This window comes from Myripristis murdjan, chromosome 8, assembly GCF_902150065.1.
Source record: "Myripristis murdjan chromosome 8, fMyrMur1.1, whole genome shotgun sequence".
Lineage (NCBI taxonomy): Eukaryota > Metazoa > Chordata > Actinopteri > Holocentriformes > Holocentridae > Myripristis > Myripristis murdjan.
Window position 1 is genome coordinate 9,315,282 of NC_043987.1, and position 14,216 is coordinate 9,329,497.

General features: G+C 42.2%; 1 protein-coding gene across 1 annotated transcript in view; it reads left to right on the forward strand.

Moving 5' to 3' along the window:
- Positions 1-571: 571 nt before the first annotated feature.
- carhsp1 (calcium regulated heat stable protein 1) overlaps positions 572-14,216 on the forward strand; it is a 29,102-nt gene continuing 15,457 nt past the window's right edge. The window contains exon 1 of the mRNA XM_030058712.1: positions 572-729. The gene's annotated coding sequence lies outside the window, so the exon portion shown is untranslated. The remainder of the gene's footprint in view (positions 730-14,216) is intronic.

The following is a 14,216-nucleotide window of genomic DNA, read 5'->3' on the forward strand; positions in this document are numbered from 1 at the left end:
GGCAAATTAAAATGTTGTGTAACGTGCGTTACCCCTGTTTGCTTTGCATTTGCATGCTTTGGAACTGAGTGACACCGCTTGTGCACATGACAGATTTATTTCGGGAATTGGGAATGTTAGAGTGATTATATTAAGTATTATTATATTCCTCCCCTTCTTCTTCTCCTCAGTATTATTATTATTATTATTATTATTATTATTATTATTATTATTATTCGGTTTACCTTCATTTTGTTGGACATTGTATCTTATTTTATTGTATATTTATCTTTGTCTTGCTGTTTCCTTGATATTGCTACTTCTTAACTATTCTGCTGCTGCTGTATCACTTTGGATTTCCTCCTCAGGGGATCAGTAAAGAATCTAATCTATTCCAAATTATTATTATTATTATTATTATTATTATTATCATTGTTATTATTATTATTGGCAAGTTCAAACGCTGTGTGGTGTGCGCTCTGAGGCTGAGCTCACTTTTGCGCGTCCCTGGTGTGTTTTGGTTTGGCGTCAGTTACGGTAATGAGCGCCCGCATGACGTCACGGGCTGATGAGCGGGTCCCGGTCACGCCCATCCTCAGAGAGACACACCAACAGAGAGACTCTCACTCTCACCAGTGGTTTCCCACTCCTCTCACATCCCTCAACTGGAGGCAAACCCAGCAGGCTGAGCAGCACCTGAAGCTCCGTGTCCCGCTGACTGCTTGGCGGCTCTCTCCGGCCGGGGAAAAGGTGAGTGATGCGCTGCTCCCTTCACAGCCTGCATGCACCCCGTTTGTCAGCAAACAAACATGTTGTGCACCGTGAACGCCACACGGCCGCTTAAAGCTGGTGTGTGCGTGTGTGTGGTCGCACTGAAACACACTTTGGACTGGACTAAAGACAGAAACTGATGGGACACATTTAAAACACATTCCCCGCTGAGCTCAGAGTTTGTGGAGCTGCTCACTTCGGTGCCAGAACAGTTCAGTCCTGCTTGGTCCACTCTCTGATGTGACATAGTTATCTTGATGGGGCATAAGGCGTAAATATGACTGCTGGGTTTTTGATATGTTGTTGTTTTTGTTTGTTTGTCTTTTCGGCGCTGACTTCTCGGCGTTAAAGTTGATTTCCGTGCGCCGAGGAAAGTAAAAGTAACTCTTTACTTTCCATTACCTCTACTGTTTTCCTGGCAGAAGCTGGCGTTCATTGGTTCAGAGGGAGAGGAGCCCGTGTGTGTGTGTGTGTGTGTGTGTGTGTGTGCGCGCGCCATACAGTTACCTTTACACACAAGTCTGGACTGAAGGGCTGTGTGTGTGTGTGTGAGAGAGAGAGATTTACAGTGTTAATATAGTTGTCACTTAATTCTTGTATATACATTTTTTTCTTTTACTATTCAGTTTTTCCCTTTTGCTATTTTTTTTAAACATATCTATACTTTAATTAGAGCAGAAATTCCTCGGTTTAATATGCACTTTTAGTTTCCCATGCCAATAAAGCCCCTTTGAATCATCAGACTTGAGACAAGAGAAGTCCAATAAGTGAAGACCTGTAAGATGAGCTTAGTGAGTTTGTCGCTGAAAAGTTGAAGCACTCCAAGATGTTGCCAGTGTCTATCAGCAGCTGATTAAATCTTTGGTGTTTGTGTGTGTGTGTGTTGTGTGTCCTTTTGCCACCTAGTGGAGGTGGTTTTTCAGAGAAACACCTTGTTTTTGAGCTCTGCCTCCTGGTTGAAGTGAACTGGTGTGGGTCTATTATTGGTTGACATAGAAAACATCACCTGATGTGATGCCCAGGGGTGTTTAGGCATTCATGTGTGTTTGTGTGTGTTAGGTGTAAAATAAAAAAAAGAAGACAGAAAAAACAGTGCCAGAGGGCAGTGACTGTATATGGGTACCTTGACTCACTTTCACTCAGGATGTGGCCAGCTCTGACAAGTTGTTGACGCTCTGAGCTACATGCAGATAAACTGAAGTTAGGAGATTCTTCTACTGATGCCTCCAGTACGTCACAGCCAGCCACATCTGAATGAATAAACTGATTGACTGGCAGGGCTGGATTTCATCAGACATATCTAAGTGTGTCTTGTTATATTCTACAAAACAGTGCAAGCTTCTCAACAAACACATTTACCTCAATGAAGGAGCCAGGTTGCTGTTTAGCAGTCAGATAGCCCCCCAGTATGTCACACAGCAGGTTTTAACTTGTTCAGGGCTGTCATGACACTCTGTCAGCGAGCTGCAGACACGTTTCTCTTCATGCATGTAAATTCACGAGCACAGCAGGACCCGGTATTGCATTGAAATTTACATCTCAGGCAATTAGCTGATGCTTTAATCCGGAGCGCCTGGTTGTGAATGCAACAGCAGAATCAGCTTATGGGGAAAATCCCCCACTGATATGTTTTCACACTGTTAAAAAAGCAGTTGTCGGTAATCTGGCTCACTTTTCTCTGCCCACTTTGTTGCTTGATGGTAAGTGGATAACTGGCCAAGTGCAGACAATATGAGATCAGCCTTAGATAATGGAAATGTTTCATCAAACTGAAATACCAACAGTAAATGTGAGGTTTGGGTGTCTGAAGATTAAATAGGAAGATGTTCCTTGTGAACTCATTTATCACCGATGTTCACAACAGCCTTACAGAGAGAAAGCCACCGTAAGAGTCAGAGACGCCAATTCTCCACTAATACTAGCCTTGTTAGTGCAGAATGCAGTGCAGCCACAGACATGTTGCATCTTGAGTGAGGGCTGTAGCTGTGATCAGGACATGCCTTAGTGTTTACACATTAACTGGCTGTATATATAGCATATGCCCATATGCTAACCTCATACTGTGAGTAACAAGGCCATGCCCTCTCTCTGTTGTTGAACGGCACTCTGCGGGATGGCTAATTGTAAAATCCTAAAATAAACCTCTAAATGTATTTCACATCACAAATTGGTGACATCAGGAATGGGAGACTATCTAAGGACGGCTTTTTCTTTGAATACACCAAAATTGCAAGCAAAGAATATTAAGAAGTGCGAGTCAAAGATATTTAGATGTACCAAAAATGATATATTTAGTCTATGGTCAGTTACAAATGTAGCCTGGGTCACAGTACGGACTGTGCTTTGACCTCAGTTCAGTTACGAGTAACTGCCCCTATGGACCAATAGACCAAGGGAGAGCACAACCAGGGTGCAGACATTGGGGGTGAGGTGTGTGTGTGTGTGCTTTCCCCACAATTTTATGATATTAATATACCTATAAGACAATTCACACATTTCGAACATAGTTTTGAGGACTTAAGGTACCAGCAGACCTCAGTCTCAATCGACTCAAAATGGCCTGAAACATGCTCCTAAATAGCTCCTTAAGTTAAGCAGCGACCAAAGATTTTGCTTGACATCTAGGAAAATTTCTAATATCTCCCATTTACTTATAATAGAGGGTCCAATGGACTCACATCTCTGGACACAGAGCCTCCTAGCAACTCAGAACCAGTGTATGTCTGGGGGTTTTCAGGGAAGCCGAACATGTCATGTCTTTACCCCGTGTCTCTACGACCTTCCGTTCAGAGGACAGAAACATATTTTTTACTGTATGCTGGAGAGGGGGGACACATTGGTATTTTCTCAGTGTGATTATTGGTATTTTCTCAGAATGTGTGATTACACTCTAGCCATGAACCATAATGTTTTCTCTTTTTTTTGTTTTTGAAAAAACATTTGTGCTACTTGCATCACATTTACCCAGCCAAGGATGTGCAGAGGTAAAACTCTGCCTCAGTGGGTCCCTGCCACTGAGGCAGTACTCTGAGTTCCTGAACCCCTTGGGCAAAAAGAGGGACTAGTTCCTCTGGTGGAAACAGCAGTAAGGGTTCTTGGTTCAAGGCTCAGGTTTAATTTAGAGCCCAAAATCACTGTTTACAGTCTCAAAGGGTTTTATAGGCCCACACGTTTACAATAAACAAAACAGGACACCTCCTGACTTAACTCTAAAAAGGTTTCCTGTGGTTTGGGGACAGTTACTGTTGGGAAAAAGGGCGTAGCCTAATTGTTTTCACCTGTCCAAATAAACCAAACTGAAGGAATTAAAACTCCTGAACTCAACTCAACCATTCCTTGGTGTGAACTTGCCCTTAAATAATTTGGTATATTGTAGATTCAGCCATATATTCATCTGTGAAAATAAAGAGTGTTGTAATTGCTACATTTTTTTCTGGTATCCACATTTTTAAAGATACAGTATGTATATAAAACTGCATTGAAAACCCTAGAATAACATTCTTTGAAGATTGAATACTGTACTGTACCTTGTACTCATCTGACTCACTGATTCGTCTTTATTCTGCATTTTTTTTTTTTGTTCGTTGGGTCTAAATGGTCCTTGCCTTAGTCAACCCTTAGTTTTGCATAGTGCATTTTAAAAAAATGTTTGCTTTTTAACCCAGAGCTGTTTAGTTGATGAACGTTAGACGCCAGGTTGCTGATATGGTAACTTAGTAGTGTTTAGAACTCAGGCGAGGCTTTGAAGTTGTAACAAAGCCAGTCGGTGGTGTTGAATGGCAACTTCGATAGAGTGATCTGCCTTCACATGTGTGCGCTCATCATAAACGCTTGTTTTCAAACCACCTACATTACGCCAGTTATGCTGATACGCCACATTGCACACTCACCATGACTTTATGGCCATACAATTTACAGCAGCAGACTCGGCCGAGAGTGCTCGAGAGTGCTTGTTTTGAAGGCCTTACATGCTGTTGTGCAATATGATCTGCTGTAATCGGCCCTGGGGAGTGACGGCCGCAGGCAATCAGGCAGCGATAATGGAAGAGAGAAGGGAAGGGAGGGAGAGGAGCTGATCCTGAGAGTGAGAGGCATGGGTGGTCGGATGCAAATGGAACAGACTTGGAGAGATGTTGGGTAAATGAGTGGTGGTTAAATGGAGAGATTAATTGGTTCTGGATGAGAAGAACAAAGGTGATTGAGAGAAAGTGAGGGAAGGAGAGTGCTTTTTAATTGGAAAAAATGAAGAGGGCAAGTGCGCTGCTAGATAAATCAAACAAAGGAGATGGATTAATACAGAGGAAGAGAAGTGGCAGTAAGAGAAAAGACAGGTGGTGTAATGAAAATTAAAGCTGCAATGAAGAACTGGAAGCTTTTCTTCACTGAGCTGGCCTAAGGGCGCTGTCCCACAGGAACACAGGCAAGTCCAAGGTAAAGAAGCCATGTGAGTGACATGAGTGAAAAAATTAGTGAGAGACGGCGGGGAGATAAAACTGGACAGACTGGAGTGTGTGTTTACTACCTGGCTGATCTGCAACCAATTTGACTTAGGAGCAAATTCCACCTTCAGCTACTGAAATATGACTGGAATTTCCCCCGGAGGCATATCTCTGCTTATCCCTAAATCATGCAGGTTTGCACTTAAAGAAGGGTGTAAGAGAGAGAGGCAGGGGGAGAAAGAGGACACACACTTGAACCAGCATTGTAAACTATCAATGTGTTGATAGTTTAGTTTATTTTGCTGCTAAAAATGCTTTGGCATCAGTTTTGTGCATCCTGTCATCATGGCCATCAAAAACGTGCCTCAGCAACATTGTGCACTAGTTGAGTAATTGTTGCTTGTTTACAATATCTCTAGTGCCGACATGCATAAGGCCTAACACAGATAAATAATTGGTAATGAGGCTTCATGATTTGCAACATATTTTTGTTTTTCCAAGGAAGATGGGTGTGATGGAACAGCTCATTATTATAAACAGATGAAACAATACTACTGTTTACTTCTCGGACACTGCTTGCAGCTGAGCAAAGAGCATTGTGTTTATTTTATTTGAAGAACAGTCATATAATGAAGCCTCAAGCCTGCTCTTAAGAAAACTTGATGGACAGCCAGCTCCTATCTTTGCAGTTTACCCTGCATCATCTAAAACTGTTTCATCTGGTTGTGAAAACTGTGATTCAACCTATAGGTTATGAAATCATGTACATTTGCTGTTCCAAACACCTGGTGTCTGGCGGCTCTTTCCCGACAAAAATCAGTGTGCAAGAAGTGACAGCAGTTTTATCATTGGTTTATTGGGGATAAATAGAAGAAAAATTGGGTTGTTAACACAACCAGCGACAGCCACCATGGCTGAGCATACAAAGACGAGCAACTCAAACTCAAATCAGCAGATAATCAAGACCTACATAGATGCTTTGATGACTCCTTTATCATTGCTGTCCTCTTTTATTGTGAGTCTCATGTTTGCCTCTATCAGTATACTGTTGATTAAGATAGAAGTTAACGTATGAGTGAGCAAGTGAGCGGGTGTTTGTCACACTGTGGGTTTGTCCTACATACAGCAAGACAGAGAGACAGAGAGAGAGGCATGTGCATGCATGCATGTATTAAAGCAGCGCATATTAGGCCTATTTGTTGTGTGGATCTGCTCATTCCAACTATTGTCCTGGGCAGAGGAGCAGCCCCCAGCTGCCACCCCATCTCCCCCTGTTTAAAAAAAAAATCACAATCCAGTCATTCAGTAGGCCACAGTTATAGCAGCCCACACATTGGAGGGCATAACAACACTATTAAAGGAGTCAGGTTGCACTTTGGCCAAACAGGAACAGCTCTTCACTTTCAGTGTGGCTTAAGAGTTGTATTGTAGTTCTCAAGACTGACAAAACATAAAGCGGGTTTATCAGATTTCTCTGACATGCTGTAGGCCTACATCCTGTTTTTTTTTCTTCTTTTTTTTGTTATCCCAAGTTCCCAACACCAAGTAAAAAAAGAACTAATACGTAAGAGGTTGCATGCAAAGGCTGCCTTTCATTTGATCCTACCCACCCGTCCCAGGTTTAGTGCTACATCACTAAACTGATTATTTTCCAATTATTATTTTCTGCCGTCTCATAAAAGATTCCAACTTTGTTCCAGTTTGTTGCATTTGAACCTGGAAATGCTTCCACACTTTTAATATGTGAGAAGTTTGATTAAAAAACATTTTCAAGTGGACTGTTGTATCAGGTTATTCATGGTTGAAAAGTGGAACGAATACAAAAAAAAAGAATGCATTTCACATTCAGTATTTGCAAAACATGATAGACTGTAAAGTTGCTTACGGTAAGAAGTTGGGTTAATTACTATCCTTTAAAGACACAGTGATTATGGATTCAAGCCCTAAGGGCTGAAAAACACGTCAGTTCAGTCAGTCATTCAGTTGGCACCACACTTTCCAAACAAAAAATGACAATTTGGAATAAAATTAGTCGCCTGTAGATTTGAAGTTGTTGTACGGCATCGTGGGAAAAGAAGGAGCGCTGTGCACAGCAGGGTGCACGCTTGTTTACACGGTGTAATTGCGATGTGAGCCGGGCGACAGTACATCTGATACCGCAAGACAGGGCAGGACACACACAAGATCAGATTTCACTGTTTAGATTTGGATTGTGGAAGGATTGCTGTATTTGTTGACCGCCATGCCTGTCTGTCTGCAGCAGGTAAAAATATCCTCACTACAGTAGGATCATTATGTCAAAATATGCACATAGGATGAGATGTCTTTCATCATTTTGTGTAATTTTGTGTTAAAGATACAGTGTGTAAGGTGCTGTTTACAGTTGGCACATTACATGATGTCTGGATCCTGAAGTTCAGACTGATTTCAAACATTTGCTTTGCTGCCACTGGAGCTGCCAGCATGCAAAGCTGCCAAGTGCAGCTTTAATGCTGCAAGTCAAGTCAAATCAAATCACTTTAATTTATATAGCCCGATTTATAGTATGTTCTCTGCTATGTCCCTATAGAAACAAAGGCTGCAAATTGAGCTGAACCTTTTGAGATGAGTGTCAGGCTACAAAATTAATCTTCTCTGCTCTCATCCTCTTTCTAGTTTTCCTCTCTTTTCACCTCACCCGCTTTCATCCATCACTCTGCCCACTTCCCGGACCAGATCTTCCCACCTCATTTCTCTGCCAAAGAGAAATGAGGTGAATCTCACCTCTAATGCATTAAATATACCAGGTTCCCGGTCCTTGTTTCATAGATGTCTAACAGTTTTCAGCAGTGTTGCTGGGTAGGAGGTGACAGTAAGTATGTAACAGGTCATTCTGCCCTTGGCATGAAACCCCAGCGTAGCACAGCGGGGGATAAGGAGCTTTCACAACCCAGACTGCCCCAAACACTTAAAGGAAAAGTGGATTAAAAAACATCATTTTGCAGCATTTTTGAATTGTTTCCAGTGCTCAGGGGGCAAAGTGCACAGTTCATATGCTGAACTTCTGTCCAGAAGCGTCTTTGCTGCTACAAAATACGAATAAGATACCTGGGCATTGATTCCAATTTCCAGCAATTATCTAATAGCTTTTTGTATCTTTTTCTCTTGAACTAACAGATTGCAGTTACTACCTGCTGTAGTCAGATTATATTATTCCAGTGAGCATGGAGCAGGTCACTGTGCCCCACTCTGGGTAAGAGTCCATTCAGCGATGAGGCACAGATTTCACAACTCATTACCACCTTAGGAAACTTGAAAACGGACTTTTTTTTTGACATTGTGAAATTCAGTATATTCTGTAAGGTTTTGAAATAAGGTTAAGACAGAGGTTAAAAAAACACACAGACACTGTTCACATGAAGTTTTTCAGGCAGCCTGTCACAGTTGAAGTAATGGTGTCCTTTGTTCGAGTGACCTAATTTGCTGGCTTCCTCGCAATCGTTGATCAGTATGACACAGGCTGGTCTTGGATTTTCAGTTCTCTTATCAATAAATCATGACCTTTACTGCCGTACCTTATCTAATGGATTTCAGTGTCAGTATCTCACTGTAGATCAGCAGTGGTGAGGACGAGAGAGCAGCTTTTGCCATTTTTTCACCAGCCAGCTGTCGTCCGACATCTGATGCAACAAACACACCACTCCTTCTCAGCAGAGTGAACCATTTCTCTCTCCGTCTCTAATCACCTCTTCTCCTCCTCATTTTGGTGTCATCTGTTTTTTTTCCCCCCTTCAGGCCATTGCAGTCCAGCAGCATCACTCACACACTCTGCAAAACAACCTGTCGTGTTTCTCAGTGTCAATCCATATCCGAAGTAAGGGCACCTCAGTTTCCTCCGGTCAATGGCATTGCAAGCATCTTGAGACACATTTGTACTACTTAGCCCGATCAATCATTTTGCTTTTTTAGCCTAAATAGAGGGCAGAGAAGCAGGGTTTCCTCTCCTGTCATCAGATTTGATCGTCTAATTTGTGTGGCTCTTATTTATTTATCCATCTTTTGCAACCTAGTTTTTTTTTATTGAGAGAGGAATATTTCAAGTTACATTCCATTTGTACAACGTAGGCTGTTCTCATTACTCTGTCGTAGATTTCTGCAGATGTGGAAGCACACAAAAAAAGATGGGGGCAGCATAAGTTTTCTGTTGGTCTTTAAATGACTCTAGAAGGTATTTATAGGTACCCTAAAGCAAAAATCTGCCCTAAAACCTGCCCATGCATCTTTCATATCTGGACCCACCAAGTTATTTGTTGTTTATTTGTTCTTATTCCTGTGTATAACTGGTGACGTGTAATGGGGAAAAAACCTGCTTAAACTATCACATCAGTACCTCAGAATCAAAGAGCAAGAACTTCTTTCTCAGCATTTCCACAGATGTTCAACAAACACACAGGGAGAAATCCATCATTGAGGGGCCAGAGGTAGCCTCAATAGATACTGTTATTCCATTCTGGTATGTAATAGTATCTGAGTGTCTGCTTTCCTTTATTTCAGTCTTCTTTGTGTTTCAGTGTAGTCTTATTACCAATGTAATGCTTTGCCCCAGAATGGCTCCTGGCTCTTGTTGTGCTAATGATGTGCTGCGTCTTTGCCGCAGTAATGAGTCTGCTGCGGCTCCATGTAGCTTCAGTTTCAGTCTTAATGTGCTGTAATATGATGGGCACAATTGCTTAAAGTACCACACAAAAGCATTTCTCAACCTTTTTACACTGAGATGCATAGACTCCTATATCATCACAGCAGAGGACTAGTTAGTGCAGTGAGCCGCATGAATCTGCATGGTGCTAAAACAGTAACGTCATCGTAAATTGGATTTATTGGAAACAATGCATTTCTTTTGCTTGGCAGTTATTTTCCAAGCAAAGTACCCTCCCCAGCATGAGTTCAAATGATTTGATATCTTTCCTCGCCACTTCTTCCCCAGATACCAGTATAACAGTTGTACAAGAAGGTATTTCTTTTAAGACTTTCTCATCACGAGTGGTTTTTACGAGTGTATACAGAGAAACAAAAGACCTCCTGTACCCACGGCCTCTCTGAAGACTGTAACCGAGTGTCTAGTGTAAAGAGAGGCCTGAAATAACAAACCACAGTAGTTGAGGGATTTCCCCTCTCTGCTGATTGGACAGGATGAGACCTGGCTGGTACTTCCTTCTTCCTGCTGTATCCAGGAAGTGGTAATCATCCCCCCTGGTTACGACACCCTGAGGAGTGGGTGTGTCTGTCAGAATGAAGAGAGGAGGAGGCCAAATGAAAAGACAGCAGAAGAGTGAAGGAAAGAAAAGACCAAGCTTGAAATTGGCAACCTCAAAAATCATAGATATTCTCGAAATGACAGAGCGTTGATTAAAGCATAAAGAGATGCATACAGTGTGTGTGTGTGTGTGAGCCTGTGCAGGTGTGTGCTTGTGTGTCTTGACATCATAAGAGGATGGGGCTCGAGGAGGAAGAGATGGTCAGCGTGTGTGTGTTTTAATCTTTCACTTTTGTCTCGGCTGAAGGGAGATTAATTTCCATGCATTCAAAGGCAAATGAAACAAAGAGACGGAAAACTACTTTGATCAAAGGCTCTGCTGTGACTCCTCACTCACTCGTCTGCCTGCACTAAAAGCATCTGTATGAATAAATCATCTGCTCAAATGAACTGCTTGTTGTGATCAAGGTGTATGGAGTGACTCATCCTCATCCACAGAATTACAAGAGACAGACACCTACTCGTGCATCATGGTCATCTTCTATGATGCTTAACATATCACACAATCTGGATAATGTCAAGTAAATTAACACCGTTTTACGCATGGGACACACAAAGCTGACTTTTTAGGGGCGTACTGATGGGCTGTGATGGTCAGATTGCTTTGCATCGGCTCACATATCCTGCTACAATTTGTCCATGAGCACAGCACACAGACTACAGCTGACAGGCGATATGCATCACGTTCTGCACACACGTGACAGGGACTAGTTCTCTGTACCAGGAGGTGACAGTAATCTTTATTTGTAATTCAAAAAAGCAAACCAGAAGCCTCGGGATTGCTGGAAAATAAAGAAACAAACTAGCACTAACCTGTCATGTAAGTCAAGAATATGTCTAATCAGAAGTTGCAGCTGACACAGGAATTGTGTTGTCTGAAGATCTTTGCTTAAATTCCCCCTCGAGCCATTCATTAAGCTCCTAAAAGCAATGTGGATCATCAGTATTATATATTTGTTATTTCCATGAAAACACATCCCTTACTACCTTAACACTGCTTAAATATAATTAAACCTTGCCCTCATTAAAAATGTGTGGATCTATCAATATGCAAATAGTCTCCACCCACCCCCCTACCTGCTGGCACACCGACTCATAACCAGAGCTCTGTTCACAGAATGAGGAAGATACAAGTCAAGGTCAGACATTACAGGGGACATAAACACAAGAAAAACAACACTATTGGATTTCCATTTCTACTCTTATTCCTTTATGAACAGCCATTCAGACAGCTCTCTCTCTCTCAACGACAGCCTTATGTCACCAAATAAACACGGTAAATTGGTTAGCGGCTGAGTTGACAGTTTAGATGGAAATGTTTGGATGAAGATGCCATAGCCGCACCGTTGCCAACTGGGGCGACTTTGAGGCTACACTTAGAGAATTTTGAGCCTGCCTAGCCTTTTGGTGAACTTCTCTGTTCCACAGAGGTCTTGGGAAACAAAGCCCTTCCCAGAGCTGGTTGTGAATGGCAGTGTGCTCTCAGCCTGCGTAAATGTTTTTGCAGTCTGAAAAATGACACACTGGAGCATGAGTCACTAAAGTGTAGGATCAGGACCGTCTCTTAGTGTCGTGCACTCGAGTAGACTTGCACATGAATACGCCCACACGTCTCTAGCCATGACGTCTTCCACCCCTCCACCCCTCCCCACATCAGTGGCATCTTTGATATGATCTTCTATCAGTGAGATCAGGGCAACAACCAGGGCTTCAGACTTCTCCAGAATCAGGTTGGAATGATGCTAGAAAAATCTCTCCATTCAAAAAATAGACAAGTTTTCTTGTTTTTGTCCTCATCGGGATTTCTTTGGAAACCACAGCAAATTCTACTTAGGACTGAATGCTGGTTGACTCACACAGAATCTCATTGGTTTAAAATTTTTGTTGTACCTCCACGTTCAGGATGGCTGGCACACCTCCAACCAGGTCACTATTGGTCAGAAATGTCTGGAACTGCATGATATAAATTCTGAATGATCCTTCTAGCGGAAGGATTTCCAGACCCTGATAAGCAGCAGTGATGAGTCAGTGAGTGAGATACAAATTTCTCTCTAAATTACAGTTTTATCTATCACCGACTCACAAACAACGGCTGTATCAATTTGCCACCACAGAGAACAATGTATGGATGTTGAAGTCCTCAAAATTTAAACATTGCTGATGCTAATGAACTTGGTGAACCTTAAAGTTGCCTGTGCAGCTTTAAAGGAGGCTAAAGGGGAAAATACATCTCACCTGGAATTGAAACAGTTAAGGAAAGGGAAAAGAGAAGGGAACATTTTGTCTTCTCTCACCTGGAGAAGGAGGTTGCCACCCACATTAATATCTCTCCCACTCTAACTGCACAGAGGACAAAGACTTCTCTCCAACCACTAATTACTGCACCGCTGTCCTCGATCTCCCCTCTCTCTTTCCATTGCACTTTGGCTCACATTCACTTCTCTTTTGTTGCTTTTGTTTCTTTTCATTCTCGTCTTCGTTTTATCTTTGTGTCGCGCCAAGCAAGAAACTAGGTGAGCCTGAGAGAGATCTAAAGTAGAGGGGTGAAGAAAGTGAAAGAGGAAGGAGATAAAGGAAGAGAAGAGTGGGATGGAGAGATGGAAGATTAAGAGACTGAGGGAAAAAGACATTGACCTTGTTGGGAGTTTCAGTTCCTCATGCGATCGTTCTGTTATGTTACCGCTCTCCTGTTTGTCACAACTTTAGCCTTCTGCAGTGAGTTCTCTGTGTTTTTGCACTTTTGAAATTCACAGTAGTGTTTTCACTGTTCTTGTGTGTGTGTTTGCATGTATTTTTCACCTTATCATTCGACCATAAGTGCAATTATGACTGTGTTTCTAGAATTGGTGGAAACATGAACTCAGTACTGTGTCCAGTAGATAAATCCATCTTTTTCAACAAAAGACTTCATTTACCTTCCATCTTGTAGAAAGCACTTATCATTAAAAACTCATTGTGTCTGTGTGTCCCTGCCCACCATGTTTTCTTTTTCTCGTGTCTCTGTCTGTCCCGCTTCCACGGCTGTTGGCCTTTTCGCTCTCTTTTCCAGCAGTAACAGGATGGGAGGTGGAAGGGCTTCCTGCTACACATGGGCTCAAACACATTCAACAGTTGAGGAGAGAGAGAAAGTGTGTGTGCACATGTGTGCTCACCAGTTGGCTGCCTCCAGTTGTCTCTTGTCCTTGTCTTTCCTGTTTGGTGTCAAATCTGTCAACGTGCATTCGTTCTGTAACCTTCTCGTTATTTTCTGATGTCCCAGAAAGCCAGTGCCACCCGGCAGAGCATCGTTTGTTTTGCTGTATTCGTGGATCTTTGGTGTATAAATAGAATAAATCCAACACATGTAGCACTTGGACTGCAGTGTAACGGTTTCTGTCCTTCGAAATGGGTGAACTTCATCGGAGGGCGGCGTGCTGGAAACATAGCTTGTACTCGTTCTTCTGTTTATTTCAAACAAGCCACAAGCATAACATGCATCACTTCCTGTTTGCCTGATTTTTTTTTCCCAGGAAAGAGTGTATACAACATCAAATGTGAAAGCTTTCATGAACCGGCTATAAGTTTATATATTGTGTTATGTCAGTCGGCAATAGAGAAGCAAAACAGACATTTAGTTATACAGAAATGTGGCTGATTATTGCTTTAAATTGGATGTTCTGTCATTTCCTGTGTGCGTGCAGCTGTAGACAGTGCCAGCCTGAAACACTAGTCCTAATGGAGTTTCATAAAATGCA